General features: G+C 37.4%; 1 pseudogene; it reads left to right on the forward strand.

Annotated features, from left to right (window-relative positions):
• The first annotated feature begins 7,271 nt into the window (after positions 1–7,271).
• LOC116585323 lies at positions 7,272–7,355 on the forward strand (annotated as a pseudogene).
• The last annotated feature ends 4,962 nt before the right edge of the window (positions 7,356–12,317 follow it).

A 12,317-nucleotide genomic window follows, 5' to 3' on the forward strand; every position in this document is an offset into this window, starting at 1 on the left:
AAATGAATCTGTAAAGTCTGGAAGAGGGGTCCAGTTACCCAAATACACTGGTACCAACATAAAGAATCAAGGATCACAAAAATATCAAGTAAATATGACAACCCCAGGGAAGACTTATAAGCTTCAATAACTTACCCTAAAGAAATGAAGATCTGCAAACTGTCACACACAGAATTCAGGATAACTCTTTTAAGGAATTTTAGTGAACTACCAGAAGACACAGAAAACTAAAAAAAATTAAGAAATAATGCATGGAAAAAAATGAGAAGTTTGACAAGGAAATAGCAACCATCAAAAACAAACAAACAAAATCACAGAAATCCTGGAGTTGAATAATTCAACAACTGAACTAAAGAATACAATAGAGAATTTCAAAAGTAGAATCAACTACTTGGAGTACAGGACATTGGAAATTATCCAGAGGAGCAAAAAGAAAAAGAAAGTTTTAACAACTGAAGAGAACGTATAGGAATTTTAGGAGAAAATGAAAAAAAAAAAAAAAAAACAACCCAGTATTTGCACTGTGGGAATTTCTGAAGAAGAAGAGAAATGAAAAGGGACAGGAAATATATTATAGACTAATGGCTGATCAGAATCCTAGAGGAGAACATGAACAGTAACTTCTTCAACATCGGTCACAGCAACTTCTTTCAAGATATGTCTCCAAAGGCAAAGGAAACAAAAACGAAAATGAACTTTTGGGACTTCATCAAGATCAAAACCTTCTGCACAGCAAAGGAAACAGTCAAGAAAACAAAGACGCAAGCCAGGAAATGGGAGAAGATATTCGCAAATGACAGTACAGACAAAGGGCTGATATCCAAGATCTATAAAGAACCCCTCAAACTCAACACACACAAAACAGATAATCATGTCAAAAATGGGCAGAAGACATGAACAGACACCTCTCCAAGGGAGACATACAAATGGCTAACAGACACATGAAAAAATGTTCATCATCACTAACCATCAGGGAGATTCAAATCAAAACCACATTGAGATATGACCTTACACCAGTTAGAATGGCCAAAATTAACAAGACAGTAAACAATATGTGTTGGAGAGGATGTGGAGAAAGGGGAACCCTCCTACACTGTTGGTGGGAATGCAAGTTGGTGTAGCCACTATGGAAAACAGTGTGGAGATGCCTTAAGAAATTGAAAATAGAGCTACCCTATGACCCTGCAATCACAGTACTGGGTATTTACTCCAAAGATACTGATGTAGTGAAAAGAAGGGCCATCTGTACCCCAATGCTCATAGCAGCAATGGCCATAGTTGCCAAACTGTGGAAAGAACCAAGGTACCCTACACAGACGAATGGATAAAGAAGATGTAGTTTTTCATACTATGGAGTATTATGCCTCCATCAGAAAGAATGAATACCCAACTTTTGTATCGACATGGACTGGACTGGACTGGAAGAGATTATGCTGAGTAAAACAAGTCAAGCAGAGAGAGTCAATTATCATATGTTTTTGCTTATTTGTGGAGCATAAGGAATAACACGGAGGACATGGGGAGATGGAGAAGAGAAGGGAGTTGGGGGAAACTGGAGGGGGAGATGAACCATGAGAGACTGTAGACTAAGAGGAACTAACTGAGGGTTTTGGAGGGGGTGGGGATGAGAGGTTGAGTGAGTCTGGTGGTGGGTATTATGGAGGGCACGTATTGCATGGAGCACTGGGTGTGGTGCATAAACAATGAATTCTGGAACACTGAAAAGAAATTTAAAAATAAATAAAAAATTTTTTAAAAAGAGTAATGGCTGAAACCTCCCTGAATTTGGGGAGAGAAATGAACATCCAGACTCATTACACACATTATAATTAAATTGTCAAAAGTGAAAGACAAAACGTTTTAAGAGCAGCAAGAGAAAAGAGAAGATACGTACAGGGAAATCCCCATAGACACAATTTTCTCAACAGAAACTTTTTAGGGCTGGAGAGAAAGGGATAATGTATTTAAAATATTGAAAGAAAATAACTGCCAACCAAGAAGTCTGTACTTGGCAAAGTCATCTTTTAGAAGTGAAGGAGGGATAAAAATTTTACCTAACAAACATAAGCTGAGGGAGTTCATTACTACCAGAGCTGCCTTGCAGGAAATACTAAAGGAAGTTCTTTGAATGGAAGTAAAAGAATGCTCATTAACACCACAAAAACATAAAGAGGTAGTGTAAATATGAATGGTAAGGTAAATACATGGTCATATTAGATTCAGCAACATGGCAATAGTGATGCATAATTCACTTACAACTCTAGTTTAAAAGTTAAAAAAAGAATAGTATAAATAACCATAACTACAATAATCTCTTAATATAAAAAATGTGAATTATGATAGCAATCATCTAAAATGTGAGGAGAAGAAATAAAAATGTAAAGTTTACTAATTTTATTGAAATTAATTGTAATCAGTTTAAAATAGGGTGCTGTAAGTTTAAGGTATTTTACTTAAAATTCATTTAAAACCACAAAGGAAAATTTGTAGTAACTACACAAAAGAACACAATAAAGAAGTCAAAGGACACTCATACCAAAAGACATCAAAACACACAAGAGAAAACAGCAGGATAGACACAAGGAACAATGGATCTACAAAACAACCAGAAACAATGAACAAAATGGCAATGGCAAGTCCTTACCTATTTATAATTACTTTAAACATAGAAGGATTAAATTCTCCAATTAAAAGACAGTCAACAAAACAAAGCAAAATCGACATGGACTGGACTAGAAGAGATTATGCTGAATGAAATAAGTCAAGCAGAGAGAGTCAATTATCATATGGTTTCACTTATTTGTGGAACATAACAAATAGCATGGAGGACAAGGGGAAATGGAGAGGAAAACGGAGTTGAGGGAAATTGGAAGGGGAGGTGAACCATGGACTCTGAAAAACAATCTGAGGGTTTTGGGGGGGGCGGGGGGTGGGAGGTTGGGGGAACCAGGTGGTGGGTATTGGAGAGGGCATGGATTGCATAGAGCACTAGGTGTGGTGCAAAAACAATAAATACTGTTACACTGAAAATAAATTTTTTTAAAAAGTGAGAAAAAAATTTTAAAAATTTTAAAAAAAGGACATAGAATGGCTTAATGGATTAAAATACGCACACACACACACACACACACACACACACGCAAGATACAATATGCTGCTTTTAAGAGGCTCATTTTACATTAAAGACACATATAGACAGAGTGAAGGGACAGAAAAAGACATTTCAAGCAAATGGCAATCCTCAAAATGCTATACTTCAGACAAACTTCCACTTTAAACTGGAAATGGTAAGAGGAGACAAAGAAAGTCATTCCGTAATGATAAAGGGATCAAGAGGATATAAATTATAAATATTTATGGACCTGATATTGGAGCACCTACATATATAAAGCAATAACTAACAGAACTTTAAGGAGAAATAAATAGCACTACAATAATAGTTGAGAACTTTACTACTTAACTTTCAACAATAAGTAGGTCATCCAGACAGAGATTCAATAAGGAAACAAGGAATTTAAACAGCACTATAGACCAAATGGATTTAACAGACCTATATAGAACATTCTACCCAACAACAGCAGAATACACATTCTTCCCAAATGCACATGAAACATTTTCTAGGATAGATCATATGTTAGGCCACAAAACAAGTCAGCAAATTCAAAATGATGGAAATCATACCAAGTATCTTCTCTGACCACAATGGCATAAAACTAGAAATCAATAACATGAAGAAAACTGTAAAGTTCATGAACACATGGAAATTAAACAGCAGTCTTCTGAACAACCAATCAATGGAGCAAAGAAGAAATTTGAGGGAAAATAAAAACATTTCTTGACATAAATGAAAATGGAAACAAAACATACCACAACATGTGGGATGCAACAAAAGCAGTTTTAAGTGAGAAGCTCATAGCAATAAGCACCTTAAGAAGCAAGAGGAATCCCAAATAAACAACATAACTCTATACTTTTTTTAAAAAAAAGATTTTATTTATTTGACAGACAGAGATCACAAATAGGCAGAGAGAGAGAGGGAAACAGGCTCCCTGCTGAACAGAGAGTCTGATGGAGGGCTCGATCCCAGGATCCTGAGATCATGAGCTGAGCTGAAAGCAGAGGCTTAATCCACTGAGTCATCCAGGCACTCCTATAACTCTATACTTTAAGAAACTAGAAAAACAAAAACAAGCCAAGCCTAAAGTTAGTAGAATAATAAAAATTAAAGCAGAAATAAATGAAATACAGAACAGAAAAACAATAGAAAAGATTAAACAAACTAAGAGTTGTTTCTTTGAAAATATAAACAAAAAGTTGACAGCCCTTAGCTAGACTAACCAAGAGAGAAAGAGAAAGAACCCAAATGAACAAAACAAAGGGAAAAAAATTAAATCTAACGACACAGAAATTCAAAGGACCATAAGGGGCTAAAGTGAACAACTATACGTGGGCAAACTAAACAACATAGAAGTTGAAAAATTCTTAGAAACATAGAACTTATAAAAACTGAATCAGGAAAATATAGAAAATTTGAATAACCCAATTACTAGTTGGGAGATCGAATCAGTAATCAAAAATCTCCCAGTGAGGAAAAGGCCAAGACCAGAGAGCTTCTTGGTGAATTTAAGAAAATATTTAAAGAAGAATTAACACCAGTTCTTCTCAAATGCTTACAATAAATCAGAGGAGGGAACACTTCCAAATTTATTTTACAAAGCCAGCATTATCCTGATACAAAATCAGAAAAGGACACTACTAGAAAACAAAATTATATGATCCCTGATGAATGTAGTTGCAAAAATTCTCAATACTACAACAGCAAACTGAATTCAACACATTTAAAGGATGATATACCATGATCAAGTAATATTTATCCCTAGGATGCAAGGATGGTTCAACGTATACAAATTAATTACAGTTATAAATCACAGTAATAAAATTAAAGAAAAGAATCATGTGATCTTCTCAATAAATGTAGAAAAAGGATTTGACGAAATTCAACATCCATTCATGATAAAAATTCTTAAAAATAAGGAGTGGAAAAATGTATCTCAACATAATAAAGGCTACATATGATTAGCCCATAGTTAACATCATACTCAATGGTCAAAAACTGAAAGCTTTTCCTCTAAGATCAGGAACAAGACAAGGGTGCCCACCCTCACCACTCCTATTCAACATAGTACTAGAAGTTCTAGCTAAAGCAATCAGGTAAGGTAGAGAAATAAAAGGCATCAGAATTGGAAAGGAGGATGTAAGATTGTCTCTATTTGCAGATGACATGATTTTATAGAGAGAAAATCTTAGAGACTCCACCAGAAAACTGTTAGATCTAATCACTAAGTTCAGTGAAGTTGCAGAATACAAAAATCAACAGTATTTCTATACACTAACAACAAATTTTCTGAAAAGAAATAAAGAAGCTAATCCCAATTGATAGCATTATCAAAAACAATAAAATACTTAGGAATAAATTTAAATAAAGAAGTGAAAGATCTCTACTCTGAGAACTACAAGACATTAATAAAATTAATTGAAGAAGACACAAATAAATGGAGAAGTATCCTGTGTTCATGGATTGAAAGAATCAATATTTAAGCATCAACACTACCAAAGCTATCTATAGATTCAGTCTCATTTCTATTAAGATTTCAATGGCATATTTTACAGAAGTAGACAAACAATCCTAAAATGTATACAGAACCCGAAAGACCCTGAGTAGCCAAAACAATCCTGAGAAGGAAGACGGAAGGAGAGGCACCTGGATAGTTCAATCAGCTAAGCATCTGCCTTTAGCTCAGGTCATTATCTCAGGTCCTGGAATCAAGCCCCACAGTAGGTTCCCTGTTCAGTGAGGAGTTTGCTTCTCCCTCTGCCCCTCCCCACCTCTTGTTCTCTCTCTCTCTCTCTCTCTCTCTCTCGAAGAAGAAGAAGAAGAAGAAGAAGAAGAAGAAGACGACGACCAAAGTGGGAGGCATCATACTTTTGATTTCAAGCTATATTGTAAAGCCACAGTCATTAAACAGTATGGCACTGGCATGGAAACAGACAAGTAGCCCATTGGAACAGAACTGAGAGCCAGAAAGAAAGCCAAGCATATATGGTCAACAAATATTTGATGAGGGAGCTGAGAATACCTGAAGGAGAAAAGTCAGTCTTTTCAATAGAGGGTGCACGGATAATTGCATATTCCCGTGCAAATGAATGAAACTAGACTCATATCTTACACCACTCATAAGGACTAACTGAAAATGGATTAAAGACTTAAATGTAAGACCCAAAACAATGAAACTCCTAGAAAACACAGGAATAAAGCTGTTTGGCATGAGTCTTGGTAATGGTTTTTTGGATGTGACACTTAAAACACAAGCAACAAAATCGAAAATAAATACCTGGGACCACATCAAGTTAAAAAGCTTCTACAGAGAAAAAAAAAAGTCACTAACAAAATGAAAAGATAACCTACAGAGTGGGAAAAAATATTTGCAAGCTACATATCTGATAAGGGGTTAATATCCAAAATATGTAAAGAACTCATACAATTCAATAGCAAAAAAAAAAAAAAAAAAGAGTAACTCAATCTAAAAATGGGCTGGGGTGCCTGAGTGATTCAGTCAGTTAAACATCTGACTCTTGATTTCAGCAGAGGTCATGATCTCAGGGTCATGAGATCGAGCCCTGCATAAGGCTTCTTGCTGGGCATGGAGCCTGCTTAAGATTCTCTCTTTCTCTCCCTCTGCTTTATCTCCCCCCCACCAAAAAATTAATAAACAAATAAAATTAAAAAAAAAATAAAAGTGGGCAAAGGACCCAAATAGACACTTCTTTAAAGAAGATATACAATAGGCCAACAAGTATATGAAAAGATGATCAACATCACTAGTCATTAGGGAAATGTAAATTAAAACCAAAAAGAGGTATCATCTTACACCTATTAGAATAGCTATTATTAGAGATAAGAAAGAACAAAGGCTGGCATAGATGTGAAGAAGAGGGAACACTTGTGCACGGTTGGTAGGACTGTAAATTGGTGCAGTCACTATGGAAAACATTAGGAAGTTTCCTCAAAAAATTAAAAATGGAACTATCATATGATCCAGCAATTTCACTTCTGGGAATATATCCAAAGGAAATGAAAAAACTAACTTGAAAAGCTATCTGCACCCCTGTGTTCATAGCAGCACTATTTACAAGAACCAAGACATGGAAAGAAACTAATTGTCCATTAATGGATTAATGAATGATGATGTTGCAGTTTATTTATGCAGTGGATCGCTTCTCGGCCTTTTGGCTAAGATCAAGTGTAGTATTTATGCAGTGGAATAGTACTCAGCCATTAAAATCTAGGAACTTCTACCACTTGCAACGACCTTGAAGCCCTTATACTTAAGGGAAATAAATCAGGGCGCCTGAGTGGCTCAGATGGTTGGGCGTCTGTCTTTAGCTCAGGTGATGATCCCGGGGTCTTGGGATCGGGTTCCCCATCAGGCTCCCTACTCAGTGGGGAGTCTGCCTCTCTCTGCCTCTGCCTCTCTCTCTGTCTCTCATGAATGAATAAATAAAATCTTAAAAAAAAAAGGAAATAAATCAGACTGAAAAAAAATTTCACTTACATATGGAATAAAAGAAAAGTTGTAATAAAAAAGATTAGATTTGTAGTTTGTTGCAGGAGGGGGAAGTGGGGAGTAGAGAAGCCAGTCAAAGGGTACACACCTTTTAAGTCACCAGTAGGAGCGCATGTACCACATGATGACTTAGCTAACATAGCAGCAGGGTCTATAGGAAAGTTGTTGAGAGTAAATCCTATGAGATCTCACCATAAAGAGAATTGTTTTTCTTTTTCTCTTTCTTTTCTTTTTATTGTGTCTATATGAAAGATGGGTGTTAGCAGAATCTACAGGTGGTAATCATTTCACAATATCTGTAAATCAAACTATCCTGCGGTACACCTTTAACGTATACAGTGGAGTATGTCAATTATTTCTCAAAAAAAAAAAAAACTTGAAAGAAAAAGAACTTGCTGAAGTTATTCATGCATTTAAGAATAATACCATCAAGCCACTCCTTTTACTACCAAAGAAACCTAATATAGAAATTTCTTTAAAACATCTGAATCAAATAACCAAGATACCATCGTTGTTTTATAGCTAAGTATCTTCCCACATCAGGGTTTGTCCTAAGATGGCTAAAGTAATGGAATCTGGTAATGACTGTGCCATGGGGCTCTAAGCTAGAGAGAATGACCATGAACAGCTGAGAAAGTGTGTGTTAGTTTCTGAGACTGAACTGAACTCCTTTTGTAAGTAGGGCAGTGGGAAGGAGGCAGAAGAGCTGACTCTATTTGTCTCATGTTGGTCTTTCCCTCTCTGGCCTCCTGGGTGTAACAGATGCAAAAGAAAGGCTTTGCACAGTTCTATCTAAGCCAGAAGAGCCATCCCCAGGGAGGGTTCAGTTAGCCTTCATTAGTTGCTAACTATCTTCTGCAGGTTGCTTCTAAATTAAGTTCCGTAGATTAGTGGCTTTCAGTCTTTCCACGCACGAAGCAGACTGTTCTTGCTCCTGTGAGTAATCCCTAAGGAAGTCACGGCCATGATGATCCATGCGGGGGCGAGAACTAAACTCAAGACCGGAGGGGTTTTTAGGGTAATAGGTTTTTTGTTTGTTCCTTTGTTTGTTTGTTTCATGTCATTTTCAGATAGGAAGGTAACTTAATGATGTAGAATGTTAGCCAATTAAAATGCAGTTATCTTTCAAACAAGAGCCTTTACAAATTGATTTACAAAGAAAAGACAGGTGCATCTGTTGTGCCTAACATTTGGCTAGCCGCCACAAAGACCATGGGGGTAAACTGAGAATCTCCTTCCCCACTTCTCTCAGATTCCACTCTATCTGGAAATGTAAATGTCAGTCCTGTTGTTCCCAGTGGAGTATCTTAACCTCAGAGCAGAATTTTATCTTGCTGTGCATTGTAGCTACATTGTCAGGTTGAAGAAGGATCTGTATGTAGCTGGACATGTTCCTGTGGAATTTGTTAAAAGGCACTTTAGGGGCGCCTGGGTGGCTCAGTGGGTTAGGCCGCTGCCTTTGGCTCAGGTCATGATCCCAGGGTCCTGGGATCGAGTCCCACATCGGGCTCTCTGCTCAGGGGGGAGCCTACTCCCCCCCGCCCCCCGCCTGCCTCTCTGCCTGCTTATGATTTCTCTCTCTGTCAAATAAATAAATAAAATCTTTAAAAAAAAAAAAAAAAGCACTTTAATTTTGAGTTCAGTCTTCCAGGAAGGCTATCTAGAAATATGTATTCCAAGTTTTAAAATTTTGCCTGTCCTTTAACTAAGAAATTGCACTTCTGGAAATTTAATCTAAAGAAACAGTTAAGGATCTGTTCCAGATATGTACCCCTAGGAATATTCACATGAGAATTATTTTTGTGTAATGAGAAATCAGAAGTAACCTAAATGCCCAACAAAAAAGTTTGGTTAGATCACCTTTGGCCCAGCCATATCCTCGAGTACTATTCAATTCTTTAGAGTGATGTTACAGGAAAAGTATGTATTGATATAAAAGGATATTCAGCATATATTCTTTAAAAATACATCTTATGCTCATTTTTTATAAAACAATTAAACATCTAAAATCTGTTGAATATTTACTAGACACTAACATTTGTATGCATCTTCATATTTAATCCTAAAGTAGAAGTAGTAATAGTAGTAACGAAGTAGATATTACTTTTACTATTACCTTCACTTTACAAATGATGAATGTTCTCAAGTTCACATAGGTAGCAAGTGGCAGAACAATGAGAGAGAGAGAGAGAGAGTTAGAATAGAGAGAGATTGGAGGGTATTGATTAGTAAATTACATTGAAAAGAATCTGCTCCTAGATGATAAAAGTTGTTATCTAATTATAAGGGGATTGTGAATATTGTTTCCTTCTTTTTGAGCATATTTTTTTTCTATAATGACCAAATTGGCTTCAACATTAGAATTACTTAGTCTCTCAAACATCTTTTCTTCTCCTTAATCCTTTTCATAATGACTTTATGTATGTGGGAGAGGTATATATGCGGTTCCTGTAACCTCTTGGCTCCTGGGCGGATGGGGAAGGCATGAGTTCATGCAGAGTCCTCTAGAGCTTGCCAAGCTCTGTCGCAGAGTAGCTGGTCTCAGCCACTCCTCGCATTGGGGAATACTGAGATGAAATGGATCCTATTTGACCTGTTGGAGAAATAGTTCCACTACGAATGACCACATGGTCTTTGGTCATTGGGCTCCTCGTTCTCAGGGGCCTCATTTTCCCAACACCAGGCTGGACAGACCAGTGATGCTCTAAGAAAAACTGCTCCTCTCAGTCAGGACCTGGACACGTTTGTATCTCATGAATATTCTGTGTAAACTGAGGCAATTACCTTTTTTTCTTACTGTGTTAAGTGAAATAAGTCAAGCAGAGAGAGTCGATTATCATATGGTTTCACTTACTTGTGGAGCATAAGGAATAACACGGAGGACACTAGGAGAAGGAAAGGAAAAGTGAATTGGGGGAAATCAGAGGGGGAGACGAACCATGAGAGACTGTGGACTCTGAGAAACAAACTGAGAGTTTTGGAGGGGAGGGGGTTGGGGGATTGGGTAAGCCTGGTGGTGGGTATTAAGGAGGGCACGTATTGCATGGAGTACTGGGTGTGGTGCATAAACAATGCATCTTGGAACACTGAAGAAATAAAATTAAATTTTAAAAAAAGAATGATAACATGAGTTTTATTCTCTTTGCAAAATTTTAAGTGTACTATGCAGTATTATTAACTATAAACACAAGGCTATACAACAGATCTCTAGAACTTATTCATCTTGCTTAACTTTAATTTTATACGCCTCGGTAGTAATTTCCCATTCCCCCTTTCCCTAAGCCCTGACAACAATCATTCTGCTTTGTGCTTCTATGAGTTTGACTATTTTAGATAAAAGGCACAATCTCTTAAGCTCACTCCTGCTGGTACCTCTCCATCATCTCCATCATCTCTTTGAATGTCAGTGGAAGTGGTCACAAGTCTGGCTTCTCTTAGCACTTTGTACCCTTTCCCCAGCATGCTCAGGCAAATAGGATTCCTCCATGTGATTCCTTCCCTACCACCATCGGCGTCTCCCTTCTTGTCTCGAAGCCCATTCCCAGCAGAAGAAGGAAGTTTTTCCTCTCTTCTTATTTCTGCCAGAGCAGGACTTTCCTTCAGTAAATCCTTATGAACAGCTACACCGGGCCTGATTTTTGATATACTAAAGGTGAGGACAGAGGAATTTTATAATTTTCTTTCTCCAAAATGATTACCTTTCAGATTTGTTATTGAAAGTTATGTTTAAATGCCAAAAGATGAATACTAACCCTTTATTTCTCTGATATTCCTGCAGCAACAATCTGAAAACCTCCCTAACAAGTGAGTCAGAGATATCAAATGAACTTCTTCAGGAGATATAAGGGAAGTCAGTTCAGGAAAATTCAAAGACATGGGGCATCTGGATGGGTCAGTAGGTTAGGTGTCCAACTCTTGGTTTTGGCTCGGGTTATGATCTCAGGCTTGTGGGCTCGAATCCCTTGTTGGATCCTGCACTCAGTGCAGAGTCAGCTGGATGTTCTCTCCCTCTGTTCCTCCCGCTGCACTCGCGCTCTCTCTCTAAAATAAATACATAAAATATTTTTTTAAAGAAGAAAATTCAGGGACGCCTGGGTGGCTCAGTGGGTTAAAGCCTCTGCCTTCGCTCAGGTCATGATCCCAGGGTCCTGGGATAGATCCCCGCATCGGGCTCCCTGCTCAGCAGGGAGCATGCTTCCCCCTTTCTCTCTGCCTGCCTCTCTGCCTACTTGTGATCTCTGTCAAATAAAAATAAAAATAAAATCTTTAAAACAAAAGAAAAAAATTCAAAGACATATTATTTATATTTCCTTAGTATATTGTTATAGAGAAGATTGAAATTTGGCATAATGATTATATCATTAGGGAGCAAGACAAATTATGTGGGCTTTCAAAAATATGAAAAACAGGGCACCTGGGTGGCTCAGTGGGTTAAAGCCTCTGCCTTCGGTTTGGGTCATGATCCCAGGATCCTGGGATCGAGGCCTGAATCGGGGGGGGGGGGGTCTCTGCTCAGCAGGGAGTCTGCTTCCCCACCCCCTGCCTGCCTTTCTGCCTACTTGTGATCTCTGTCTGTCAAATAAATAAATAAAATCTTTAAAAAATACATGAAAAGCATATCAATTAGTGAAGGTTTGAGAAAAATGACCAGATGCTGTCTTTCTATAGAACTCTAGAAAAATATATTATGAG

Source organism: Mustela erminea, chromosome 2, assembly GCF_009829155.1.
Source record: "Mustela erminea isolate mMusErm1 chromosome 2, mMusErm1.Pri, whole genome shotgun sequence".
Taxonomy (NCBI): domain Eukaryota; kingdom Metazoa; phylum Chordata; class Mammalia; order Carnivora; family Mustelidae; genus Mustela; species Mustela erminea.